A 12188-nucleotide genomic window follows, 5' to 3' on the forward strand; every position below is an offset into this window, starting at 1 on the left:
GATTGTGATACTTCCGGTTTTGCTCTTCTTTTTCAAGATTGCTTTGGCTATTTGGGGTCATTTGTGGTTCCATAGAAATTTTAGGATTCCTTTTTCTAGTTCTATGAAAAATGCTATTGGTATTTAAAAAGATTTTGGGGGGTGTCTGGGTGGCACAGTTCATGAAGCATCTAACTTCGGCTCAGGTCACGATCTCGAGTTTTTTTAATGTTTTTACTTTTTGAGAGAGAGAGAGAGAGAGCGAGCAAGCATGAGCGGGGGAGGGGCAGAGAGAGAGAGGGAGAATCTGAAGCAGGCTCCAGGCTCTGAGCTGTCAGCACAGGTCCCTACATGGGGCTCGAACTCACCAAGGGTGAGATCATGATCTGAAGTCGGATGCTTAACCCACTGAGCCACCCAGGCACCCTTGCTGTTGGTATTTTTGATAGGGATTGCATTAAAATCTGTAGATTGCTTTGAGTCGTTGGGACATTTTAACAATTTTTGTTCTCCAATCCTTGAGCATGGAATACCTTTCTATTTGTTTGTGTCGTCAGTTAACATTACTTATCACTGTTGATGCTGGCCATGATCACCTGGCAGAAGTAGTATTTGTCAAGGTTCTCCTCTGTAAAGTCACTCTTTACCCTCCCCGCCCCCATCCACAGTGTACTTTTTGGAAGGAAGTCACTATGCACAGCTCACACCTAAGCAGTAGGGTATTATATGTCCTTTATAGTTACTTCTGCTTCTGGGAAACAGTTATATCCAATTATGGTATTAGTATAAAGTCTTTTACAAATACTAATTTAAAAAGTAAGTTGGTTTCAAGAAAAGTATTAAGTAGATAAAAGTAATGAGAGGTATGTGAACGTTTCCAAAATCAGAAGAGCCATCCTTGAATGATGTTAGAGAAACTCTGGAGGTAGGAAGATATTGAGAGTATGGTCTGGTAAGATACACAGGCCTCCTCATCTGTTCCCAAAGTCTCCTTAAGACAGAACAGGAAGCAGGTGTATATTCATGGGCAGTGACAGATGTGACTTCTGAGAAGTCCCAGCCCCAGCCCAGAAGAGCTACAGCTTCCCCAGGGCATGGGCTCAGTGACTCCTTGGGGCGCGACCTTTCCCGTCTCCCTTCTCTCCTGGCCCTCCTGCCCCCACCACATTTCTTAAAGCCCCCAGAGACTTGGGGGAGGGGCGGGGGGCCTGTGGCAGCACCCTGTACAGTTGGGCTCTGAACAGGTGTGACTGTCAAACCTCTGCTCAGCCTGAGGTCGAGAAGGCCCTGCTGTGAACATTCACTCCACAACCGGGTGGGGTGGTGGTGGTATTCGTATCCTTCCCGTTTTCACAGTTGGGGGAGGGACCTGTCTAGGTCGGCAGCTGGTCAGGGCCAACACTGAACAAACTCAGTCTGAATTTGGGGCCCACGTTTGGGTAACAGGTAGGGATTTGACTTCCCACGCTTGGGTGTGAAAGAAGTTACACGCTTATTTTTCTAAAAATACTTAAAAAAAAAATCCCTCTGGGGTTGGCAGGAAATACAGTATTTTTGGAGCCCTCCCCTCCCTAGGGTTGTCTAAAAGCTGGGGTGGCTTTCAGGTGCTGTGAAAGAGACCTTGGAGTTGGAGCCACTGCTTTGCAGTTGCTAGACTCACAAGGCAGCACTAAGTTGGGGCAGGGCCCTAAGGAGACATCCTTTTAGCCACCCCTCCTGAGTTTTTGCACCTCATCTGAGTTTGTGAGGGGGGGGGAAGGGTGGGTTTCCATCCCTGGGACCTCAGGGCTCTGCCTTCCCCTATAGCCAAACCAGCTTTGTCAAGTCAAAATCCTAACTAAAGGTCTTCTGGGGCCAAGGAAGCTCAGACTCCAGGATGCAGGATCCTCCTGGCGGGGTACCCTTCCTTACTTCCTTCAAACCCCTTCTTTTCCCCTTCCTCCCCTCCTTCCTCTGTTCCAATAATGTTTCCTGAGTGTTAGAGTGTGTCAGATGCCATTATGGGTGCAGGGTGGGGTGAGGGGAAATGGTGGCGATGTCTGAGACATACACAGTGTCTGCCTCCCCAGGGTTTACATGCCGCTGGGACAAAAAGACCAAAAAACAAGTAAACAGACAAATCAATTAAAAAAAAAAAAAAACCCAGCCAGATGCACAGTAACCGAGGGATGTGCTCTAGGTGAGTGCTCAAGGACGGCCTCTCTGGGGAGGGGGCATTCTTTTGGGGCAGATCAGCAGCTGAGAAAGCAGCTCTGTTAATTTCCCCATTGGATCCTTCGGTTACATTACACTCTCAATTAATTGTCGTGCCTGCACTTACACTGGTGCATCTCCCTGCCTTGCGGGGGCCGAGTGGGTTGCAACTGTTTCTGCTCCAGACCCCTGTTCTCCCAGCATCATGAAGGGAGTCATTCTCATATCTGACATGGGGCCACACGAAGGTCACTGACGGCTTTGCCTGAAGACTATCCTAGGACATGCTTCCCTACATGTTCCCTGCCATGACAGGCTTGATGGATGGTGTTCACACAAAGCTGGCTCTTGAGCTCGGGTCCCCATAACCTTGAAACTACTCTAATCTATTAAGAAGAAGGGAATAATTGGGAAACTTTGGTCCTTCAGTTATTAGCTGCAACCCATCATTTGTGACCCATGCAGCCCCTGATCCTGCCTTGTGACTGACTGAGTGAAGGGGGCTGGGGCAGGGTGGGGGGAAATGGATGGAAGCAAAGAATTTAGATCCTCGGCTGAAAGGAACACGGCCGGTGCCCTGTTTTGAAAGCTGCTCTGGGACTTGGGGGGGGGGGGGAGGGTGAAGAGGGTGGGAACTAAGTGAGGTTCTCCTTAAGGGTGAAGGGGTGTTGAGTATCAAAAGAGCTTAGATGACAACAGGAGTAACAGGCTAGGCAGCTGGAAGGACTTTCCCAATGCAAAGAGTGGAAGGGCCCCAGAAAGCTGGCCTGGTAGAAAGTGTGCCAAGTGCAGACACAGCTGCTCAGCGGGACCCTCAGGGCTGGGCCCCAGTGGGGAGTGGGGGCGAAGCTCAGGGAATCTGTTTCAACAAGGAAGATCAGCTTCGTGTTTGTCTTTGAGGCCAAGAGGACTTAATGTCAGAGTGGGAAAGAGCTGTTAACACGTCAGTGAGTTCCAGTCCTGGGTCCATTGTGAGGGAGCCGCCTTTCAGCTGAGCAGAAAAGCTTTGATTACACCCACCAATGGGGGCAATTTCCTCTAGAAAGGAGTATCCATCCCAGAGAAGCAAGAGATTAGTTCAGACAACAGAAACAAAAAATGAAGATTTATCAGGAATCATGTAGACGGGGCCATAACCTATGAATTTTCTGGTCGACCGGGCGCGTGAGCTGTCTGCAGTCTGCACAGGGATCCTCCTATTGTTGACCCAGAGGTGAAGTTGGTGCCCCTGCCTGGTCTGGTACCAGCTTGCACACTGTGCTTGGGATGTCATCCCTGTACACGCACACGTGCACACACACACACACCCTGGTGGAGCGTGCAGGGAATGCAGACTGCGTGGGCACCTAAATTCTAGCATGAACCGAGGGTGTCTGTGTGTGTATCAGTTAAACAGATGCCTGCTTGTACATAGCAGTGCCTCGGTCTTCTTAAAGACTCTTGCATCTGGCAAATGAGTGCAAGTCAGAAGCAAAAAGGGAGCCAAAGAGAGGTTCTAGAATAAGTGTCAAAACATTAAAAAAAAAATAAAAAAAAAAAATGGGGCGCCTGGGTGGCTCAGTCGGTTAAGTGTCTGACTTCAGCTCCGGTCTTGATCTCACAGTCGTGAGTTCGAGCTCTGTGTTGGGCTCTGTGCTGACAGCTCAGAGCCCAGAGCCTGGTTTGGATTCTGTGTCTCCCTCTCTCTCCTCCTCTCCCCTGTTCGTTCTCTGTCTCTCTCCCCCTCTCTCTCAAAAATAAGTAAACATTAAAAAAAATTAAAGTAAGGGTCAGAAAGAACACTCCTCAGGTGCTCACTGTTAGAAATAAGCCCATGGACCAATCAAAGGAGGGGCACAGAAACTCGGAGCACAGTGAAGGGAGGCTTTAATCAATGTTCTTGCAGAAGCGGGTATCTGATGGACAGGCACACTCAGGGCAGTTACAGCAGACAGTTTATCTCCCAGCATGCAAATCCCTCCCCCGGTTCTTCATTGACTGAGTACTATGCCCACGTCAGGCAAAAAGTAGTCTGATTGGAACAAAGGTACATTTCCTGAGGTGATGCAGAGACTTTCAGTCCCTCCTTCCTTTGTTCTTTGGTGCATGCTCATTGCAAAGCCGCAAAAATAAGCCTGCAAAAATATGTCCTTGAAGCGGAAAGGGGAAGAAGAACCAGAAAGGAAGTGTCTAAGGGTTTGGGACTCCATTGTGTGTGTGTCGGGGGGTGATTTGTACCTATTTCCAATAGGTTGTAAACCTATTGTTAATTAGACAGCACAGCTTTTATTTGGTATTTCTCAGAATGAATCATCTCCCTTACTTCTCACACTCACACTCATCCTAATTTTTGTCAAGCTTAGTTATTTGCTTTCCCTGTGAACAGTCTCCAAGCGAGGACTCAAAGCAGTACAGTGCAGGGCACCGGGGTGTCTCTGTTGGTTGAGCGTCAGACTTTCGGTTTTGGCTCAGGTCATGATCCCAGAGGTGTGGGATTGAGCCCCATGTCGGGCTCGGTGCTGGGCATGGAACCTGCTTAAGATTGATTCTCCCTTTCTCTCTGTCTCTGTCTCCCCTGCCTCTCTCCCCCACTTACAAGCTCTCTTTCTCTCTTGAAAATAAAATTAAAAATTGGGGCACCTACGTGGCCCTGTTGGTTAAGCATCTGACTTGGGCTCAGGTCATGATCTCACGGTTTGTGAGTTCAAGCCCCACATGTGGCTGTCTGTTGTCAGCACCGAGCCAGCTTTGGATCCTCTGTCCCACTCTCTCTCTGCCCTTCCCACACTCACATGTACTCTCGCTCTCAAAAAAAGAAAAAATAAAAAAATAAAATTAATGCATAGTCCTTATAAATTTGTAAATAGAAAAATACAAACACAATAATAAAAACCATCATACTGGGGCGCTTGAGTGGTTCAGTTGGTTAAGTGTCGACTCTTGATTTTGGCTCAGGTCATGACCTCATGGTTCATGAGCTTGAACTCCGCCTCGGGCTCTGTGCTAGTGATGTGGAGCCTGCTTGAGATTCTCTCTCTCCCTCTCTCTCCCGCCCCCCACCCCCTGCACTCAATAAATAAACATTAAAAAAACCCCATCATACTCCCAGAGATAATCAATTAGTCTTTATTTCCCGCCCACTATGAACATTTTCTTTTACTATTTTGTTACGGACAATGTCAAGCACGTACAAAGTAAATAGAATAGTACCCCCAGCAGTTATCAACATTTTGCCCTCTTCTTGGTCATTGAGACCTCTCTCTATTTTTGCTGTTCTCTCTGTATTTTACCACTCTATTATTATTGCTGTTACTATTTTTTTTAATATTTATTTTTGAGAGAGAGTGAGAGCATGTGCGTGCTCGTGGACACAGGGGGAAAAGCAAAGACAGAGGGAGACAGAGAATCCCAAGCAGACTCCATCCACGCTGCCAGTGCAGAGCCCAACACGGGGCTCAACCCCACAAACCATGAGATCATGACCTGAGCTGAAATGGAGTCAGACCCTTAACCGACTGAGCCACCCAGGCACCCCTATTGCTGTTACTATTAATTTCAGTTTTTTGGGGGTAAAATTTACACATGTTGAAATGCACAAATTTCAATTATGCATTTCGGACAAATGGATTCCACCACCCTATCCTGATATAGAACATTTCTGTCTCCAGAAAATCTCTTACCCCCAGAGGCAACTACTGTCCTAATTTTGGCACCTTAGATTGTTTGAGAGCATCATATAAATGGAATCATACATTTTTTTTGGTATCTAGCTTTTTTAACTCAGCATGATGTTTTAGAAATTCATCCATGTTGTTGTATATATTGGTATTCTGTTCCTTTTTATTACTAAGTGGTATTCCATGGTGTGAATATTTCACAGTTTGTAGATGGACTGTCCATTTTGAAGTTTATGTCTTTATCTTTTAAAAAAAACTTTTAATGCTTTTTAAAAAAAATTATTTTTTGAAGGAGAGAGAGAGAGACAGAGCATGAGCGGGGGAGGTGCAGAGAGAGAGGGAGACACAGAATTTGAAGCAGGCTCCAGGCTCTATGCTGTCAGCACAGAGCCTGACACGGGGCTCGGACCCACGGACCGTGAGATCATGACCTGAGCCGAAGTCAGACGCTCAACCGACTGAGCCACCCAGGTGCCCCTAAAAAAAACTTTTAAAAGTTTATTCATTTATTTTGAGAGAGACAGAGACAACACAAGTTGGGGAGGGGCAGCGAGAGAGGGAGAGAGAGAGAATCCCAAGCAGGCTCTGTGCTGCCAGCACAGAGCCGAACTCGGGACTCAGACTCCCGAAACCGTGAGATCATGACCTGAGCTGAAACCAAGAGTCGGACGCTTAACTGACTGAGCCACCCAGGCACACCAGTGTTTATTTATTTTTGAGAGAGAGAATGAGAGAGAGAGAGAGAGAGAGAGAGAGAAAGGGAGGGAGGCAGGTAGAGAGAGAGGGAGACAGAGAATCTGAAGCAGGCTCTGTGCCGCCAGCCTGACATGGGGCTGGAACCCACGAACTGTGAGATCATGACCTGAGTGGAAGTCAGATGCTCAACCGATTGAGTCACCCAGGCACCCTGAAGTTTATGTATTTACTTCTAAGTAATCTCTACATCCAAGGTAGGGCTCGAACTCACAACCCAGAGATCAAGAGTCGCATGCTCTTCAGATTGAGCCAGCCAGGCACCCCGGACTGTCCATTTTGAATAAAGCTACTATGAACATTTTCATACAGGTCTTTGTGAGAACTATGTATGCTCTTTAATTCTTGCAGGAACCCTAAGAGGGTGGCACTGTTGTTATTCCCATTTTATAGATGACAGAACTGAGGCTCAGGTTAAATTTCTGGCCCACGGCCACACAGATAATAAAAGGTGTAGATTTTTCTGACTACGAGGACTTTGAGTTTTTATTCCTGCACTGTGGTATCTTTGTGCCACAGCTGTTTGGGGTCATTAATTATAGGGACAGATGAGCCCTCACCTTAGTGGGCTGTTCAAAACTGAGTTTTAGCACAATACAGTGGTTACTATTGATAATAATGGCTCTGAGTCACCAAGAAAAGGTTATATTAAACCTGTTTTTAAAAAGGACAAAAGTCTTAAGACTTTTAGAGAAATTTCCGGTCAAGGTTATTACAATAAAAGCAAACCAGCAAACAACAAGTTTTGCTACTCAAAGCTATAGTTGTCTGGAAGTCTCAGTTAGGTGTAATACGTCATTTCCCAAGGAAGCCAGAGACAGAAGGCGTGACTGGGTATATAAAATAGTATATAAATAATACATGTATAAGAAACCACTCTGTTCTTTGTGGATTCAAACAGAATAGGTTTTTGGAGCGTCTGCCGGTTCTTGCTTGGAAAGATGTTGCTAAGCAGTGTTGCTAATATTATGGAAGGACAGCTTTCCTCCTTCTTTTCCACTCAGCCCCAGAAAACCCTAGAGCGGAAGTGGCTTCAGTGGTGGCCACAGCTGGGGAGGCTTGGTAATCGGTGAGGTGGGGACCAGGGGACCCCGGGTGTGAGAGGAGTGTGCCGCAGGCTACCCACTCCTCGGCCTGGTCCGCTCCTGATTCTCTGGAGTGACCCTTGGGCAACCTCCATGAAAAATTTGCTTCTTCATGTTCATCAGAAGTATCACACACAGAAGAATCCTTTGAATGTTTCTACTGTGGGAAAAATTACCGTCATGCCACTTCGGTTCATGGGTTCAGATTCCATAAATGAACCCAAAAGAAGTATTTTAAATACCGTTGGTAACCCAAAGAATAAAGAACTTTCCTCATCCTTCTACCTGCCTTTTACCCCCCTTTCTGTAACCCCTGAACAGAAAAATCAGCAAAGGTCTGATTGACATCACGCGTGGCAGGCTCTAGGCACCAAATGATGTGCAGCCTGAGGGCTGGATCCCCGCCACTGAGTGGGATCTGTGGGTTTCCTCAGGCATGGTTTCCTTTCCCTGAAGCTCGGAAATGCCACACAAGTCACCAAGATCCGTTTCCAAAATCTGAGCCAGTTTCTAGGCAGATCCTCTGTTTTGTATGAAATGTGTGGCTCCAGGAAAGTGTGGCTGCGCCAGGGCTCCCACGGCTGGTCTTTGAGGCCTCCCAGCCTGGCCAGAGGATTACCTGTTGCTGTCACTGAAGGACCCTGTAGGGGTGACATGGGCCCTTTTAAGGGGCTGCTAGTGGGCTCTGAGAAGGGATGTGAGTAGTTGGGAGGAGAGTGTGTGTTAGGTGTTGGCCAAGACCCCTATTGCATCTCTTTTCCAAGTAGAAATGGCTTCCACACCTCAAATGACCTTCCCAGTCTTTCCCTCCTCCCCTTCCTCTCTCTTTCCCTCTGTCGCTTTCCCTCTTGCCCCCCACCCCCCTCCAAATCCCCTTTCCTCTTCTGTTTTTGTCCTGTGGTGGTATCCCAGAGACGCAACTGTAACAAGGCCCAGCAGGGGGCGCTGGTGTACCTGCTAAGGATGAATGGCATCCCTTTGCCTGAAGAGCACAGGTGTGAGTGCTCTCTCTGCAGAAGTGAGACTTGAGAGGGGCTTCGGAGCGATGTCTCCAAGCTGCTGTATATATGGGTGCGCCCCAAAGGCATAAGAGAGTGGGGGTGCTGGCCTGTCCTGAGCAGGTCTAAGGTTGTGTGATCCGTAGGGAGGAAGGGGACGCTGTCCCCTGCAGAAGGGGAGGGGCAAGTCATCTGAAACAAGTCCGGTTTTCATGAAAGGCCCCACCCTGCTGGCTCCAAAGCCGCCTATCTGCTCCCGGTTCTAGCCAAGAAAGGTTGCAGTCATTTTGCAGAGCCCTGGAGGCACCAGAGCCGGAGGTGGAGTGTGGCACTGGCTGATCAGTGGGGCTGATTCCCAGGTTCACACGGATGTGTCTCCTGGAGCGGGTTCCCAGGCACAGAAGGCCCTTTTCTTCAGGACCAAGCATGCGTGTCTGTCTGTCTCACCCCACTGGCCCCTTAGGAACGGGCTGTGCAGCTGTCTGCCCTCTGTTCATGATTAACTTCTCTGTCGTGTCCTCCCCCTACTCCCACCCAGGCCTCCTCAGCCTTTGGGTTTCCCCAGATTGGGGCAGAGACCCAGGTTGGCAGCTGCCTGGCACTTTGTTCCCAGGGGCTGCAGGCTTGGGGGTGAGGTGGGGGTGAGCTGGAACAGACCTTTGAGGTCCTGTGAGCTGGGACACTGCTGGGAATAAACTGCTGAGTGGTGGAGATCGGGGTGGCTCCTTCTGTGCCCTGACTTCCAGTGCTGCGATCTGGGTGTCCATCCTCTTCTGCTCACCCCAGAGTGCCCCAAGGATGTGGCCTTAGAAGACCTCTGAGTCACTAATGTGAAGATTGTTTCCTTTCGATTCTCTTTGAAACTTTGTGATTTCTTCAAGGACCACGTCTTTGTTCGGAGCAAGCATGTGGCCAACACCTGACACTTGCCTATTTTTCTCTTTTAACGAAGGTGCTTCAAGCTCAGAGCCTTTGTCAGGCAATGGTATTGAGCTAGAATTTAATAAGTTTGTATTTATTTTCATGGCATGAATGACAAGTGATAATAGATTTTCATTTAGGGTGGTAATGTTTTCTTTTAAAATTGATCAGGTATGGGGCGCCTGGGTGGCGCAGTCGGTTAAGCGTCTGACTTCAGTCAGGTCACGATCTCATGGTCCGTGAGTTCGAGCCCCGCGTCAGGCTCTGGGCTGATGGCTCGGAGCCTGGAGCCTGTTTCCGATTCTGTGTCTCCCTCTCTCTCTGCCCCTTCCCCGTTCATGCTCTGTCTCTCTCTGTCCCCAAAATAAATAAACGTTGAAAAAAAATTTTTTTTAATTGATCAGGTAAAAAAGCGAGTTGATCTAATTAAAGCAAAATAATAACTAAATAGCAGGGTATATGTATGCTATTGAGTCAAAAAAATTGTGAAGGTGGTATGTGAATGGCCTCATCTGTGGTTTCATGTGTGTTAGCCCTGTTTGTTTTGGGCAAGGATGGTCTTCTATTTCTCACCTACCCTAGTCTCTCTGCACAAAGTATTTAATGAATGTTGGTGGAATGGGGAAGTCTAGCATAAACGGCCACTGCATTGTCTGCCATGGATGGGTTTCCGTATGCTTTGCTGTTTTGGTGTGGGGTATGGGCCGAAGGAAGGGCTCCCTCGCCCTCGGGGAACTTCTGCCTCTAGGGCCTCAGAAATCAGATCAAGGTTTGGTCTTTTAGGGACAACCTTGCGTTTTCAGCCACATCGGGGCTGGAAACATTGCGGTTGCAGAGGATCTGAGAATGCCTGGAACCCTAGAACAAGAGGGACAACTTGGTGCAAAGATTTTTTTTGCCTTCATCGCATCCCAGTGGCCCTGTTGCCCACTGATGCACTTGACCTGAAATAGCTCCCAGGCAGTGGCGGATGGGCCGGAGCCACCCACACTCACCTGCCTGGGAAGGGGTCAGGCCTTGCACTGAGATGCAGCTTTCTTCTGTGTGTGGGTGGATAGAGCACACACCCTATGCTGGGCTGGACCTATGGCTGGTGCCCCCAGCGCCCGCAGTGCCCTCTAGCTGAAATAGTCCATCAGCTAACGTGTCAGCTTGGTGTTCTGCCAGAGCCGAAGCCCTGAGCTGCGTGTGCTTGTGCTCTGCCCTCTTCCCCACTGAGGACACTCATTTCCCCATTCTTCCAGACTGATTCTCAGGTCCCCACTGGTGTTCTCCTAGCAGCAGGCCTAGCTTCGGTCCCAGGGGTGGGGCCTGGGTCACTCACTCTCTGGCTATAAATAGATGTCCAGGGCTATCTCTGTGATGCCCCACCAGCCAGGCAGGCCCAGGAGGGCCGAGGCCATCGCTAATGGATGCTTCATAAATAAAACAGGCACATTTTGGCACCACCCTGGTGCTTCTTCCTGTCCACTCCAACTCCGATGCCAGCAAGATACTGTGCCCACTGGAGAGGCAGAGTTGAGGCCTCAGGCCCAGGAATTCATTTGTAGCCCTGTCTCTCTCCAGCCAAGTCCCCTTCCCTGCCTGATTCTCTGTGCTTGCGTGAACACCAGACTATATTAAAAATAAAAACAAAACAACAAAACCCGCAACAAGGCAACTTGCCTCAGGGACCTTTCTGGCCCCAACAGGGCTGTGTCCCAAGAAGGACTAATGGCTTATTTTAATTCCCTCCAGCCCTCTGCCCTAAGTGAGAAGGGGCTAGGCTTCCAGGCAGTGCTTGGAAGTGAGTGAGTGGGGCTTTGGAGCCGCTCCGGCCTGCCCATATAAGGGACTCGGCCACGGCCCTTTCCCTGCGGCTGGCCAGTGACCTTCTGTCTTTCGGTTCGGAAGCGAAGATGAAGCTTGCATGGGGTGTGCAGGAGACAGGGAAGAACTGTCGCGGGGTGTGCGGGGCACCAGGTGCTGGTGGGGTGTGGGCGCCCCTGGCAACCTGGGTGGCGAGGCAGAGTGTAGCGGCTTTGACATTGATCATTGACCCCGTTTTGTGTCAAACTTCCAGGGCCGGGGAAACAAAGGTTAACCGAGGGACAGACCCCAGCCCAGGTAGGCGCCGATGCTGGATAGCCCCCTCCAGCCTCCCCCGCGACAGTCCTTTCCCGGACTTGTGGAAAGGCAGGAGGTAGCATCCCGCTGGGTCAGACCGCCCGGGGGCCTCTCTCAGGCCGGGAGGGCGGGCACGGGGTGCGGGATGCCCTCTCTAACCGGTCCTGGGCCGGGGGAGGCCCGCGGCGGTCCCCGCGTACGGAGGCGGTTTCGAACGGACTGAGGACGCGCGTTTGATCTCGGTGCATGTTTTTTCTCCCTGTGTTTTAAAGACAGTGACAGCATTGGAGAAGTATCCCGGCGGGCCGGGCTGGGAGAGCGCGTCAGCCGCCTTTGCCTGGGGAGGGAGCCCGGGGCCCCGCCAGCGGGGGCGGGGACGGGGGAGCGCAGAGGAGGGGACGGAGAGGGAGCGGCGAGAGAAGGGCGGGGGGCCCGGCTGCCCGCCCGGAGGGGAGGGGAGGGAGCCGGGGCGCGGAGCGGAGGGCGATCGCGGCGCC

The 12188-nt window shown here is 49.9% G+C and overlaps 1 protein-coding gene across 2 annotated transcripts in view; it reads left to right on the plus strand.

The window, feature by feature from the left end:
* The window catches only part of RAP1GAP2 (RAP1 GTPase activating protein 2), a 188516-nt gene that overhangs the window by 34398 nt on the left and 141930 nt on the right, over positions 1 to 12188 (plus strand). The window lies entirely within an intron of this gene.

This window comes from Herpailurus yagouaroundi, unplaced genomic scaffold (assembly GCF_014898765.1).
Source record: "Herpailurus yagouaroundi ecotype Mexico unplaced genomic scaffold, PumYag 215, whole genome shotgun sequence".
Lineage (NCBI taxonomy): Eukaryota > Metazoa > Chordata > Mammalia > Carnivora > Felidae > Herpailurus > Herpailurus yagouaroundi.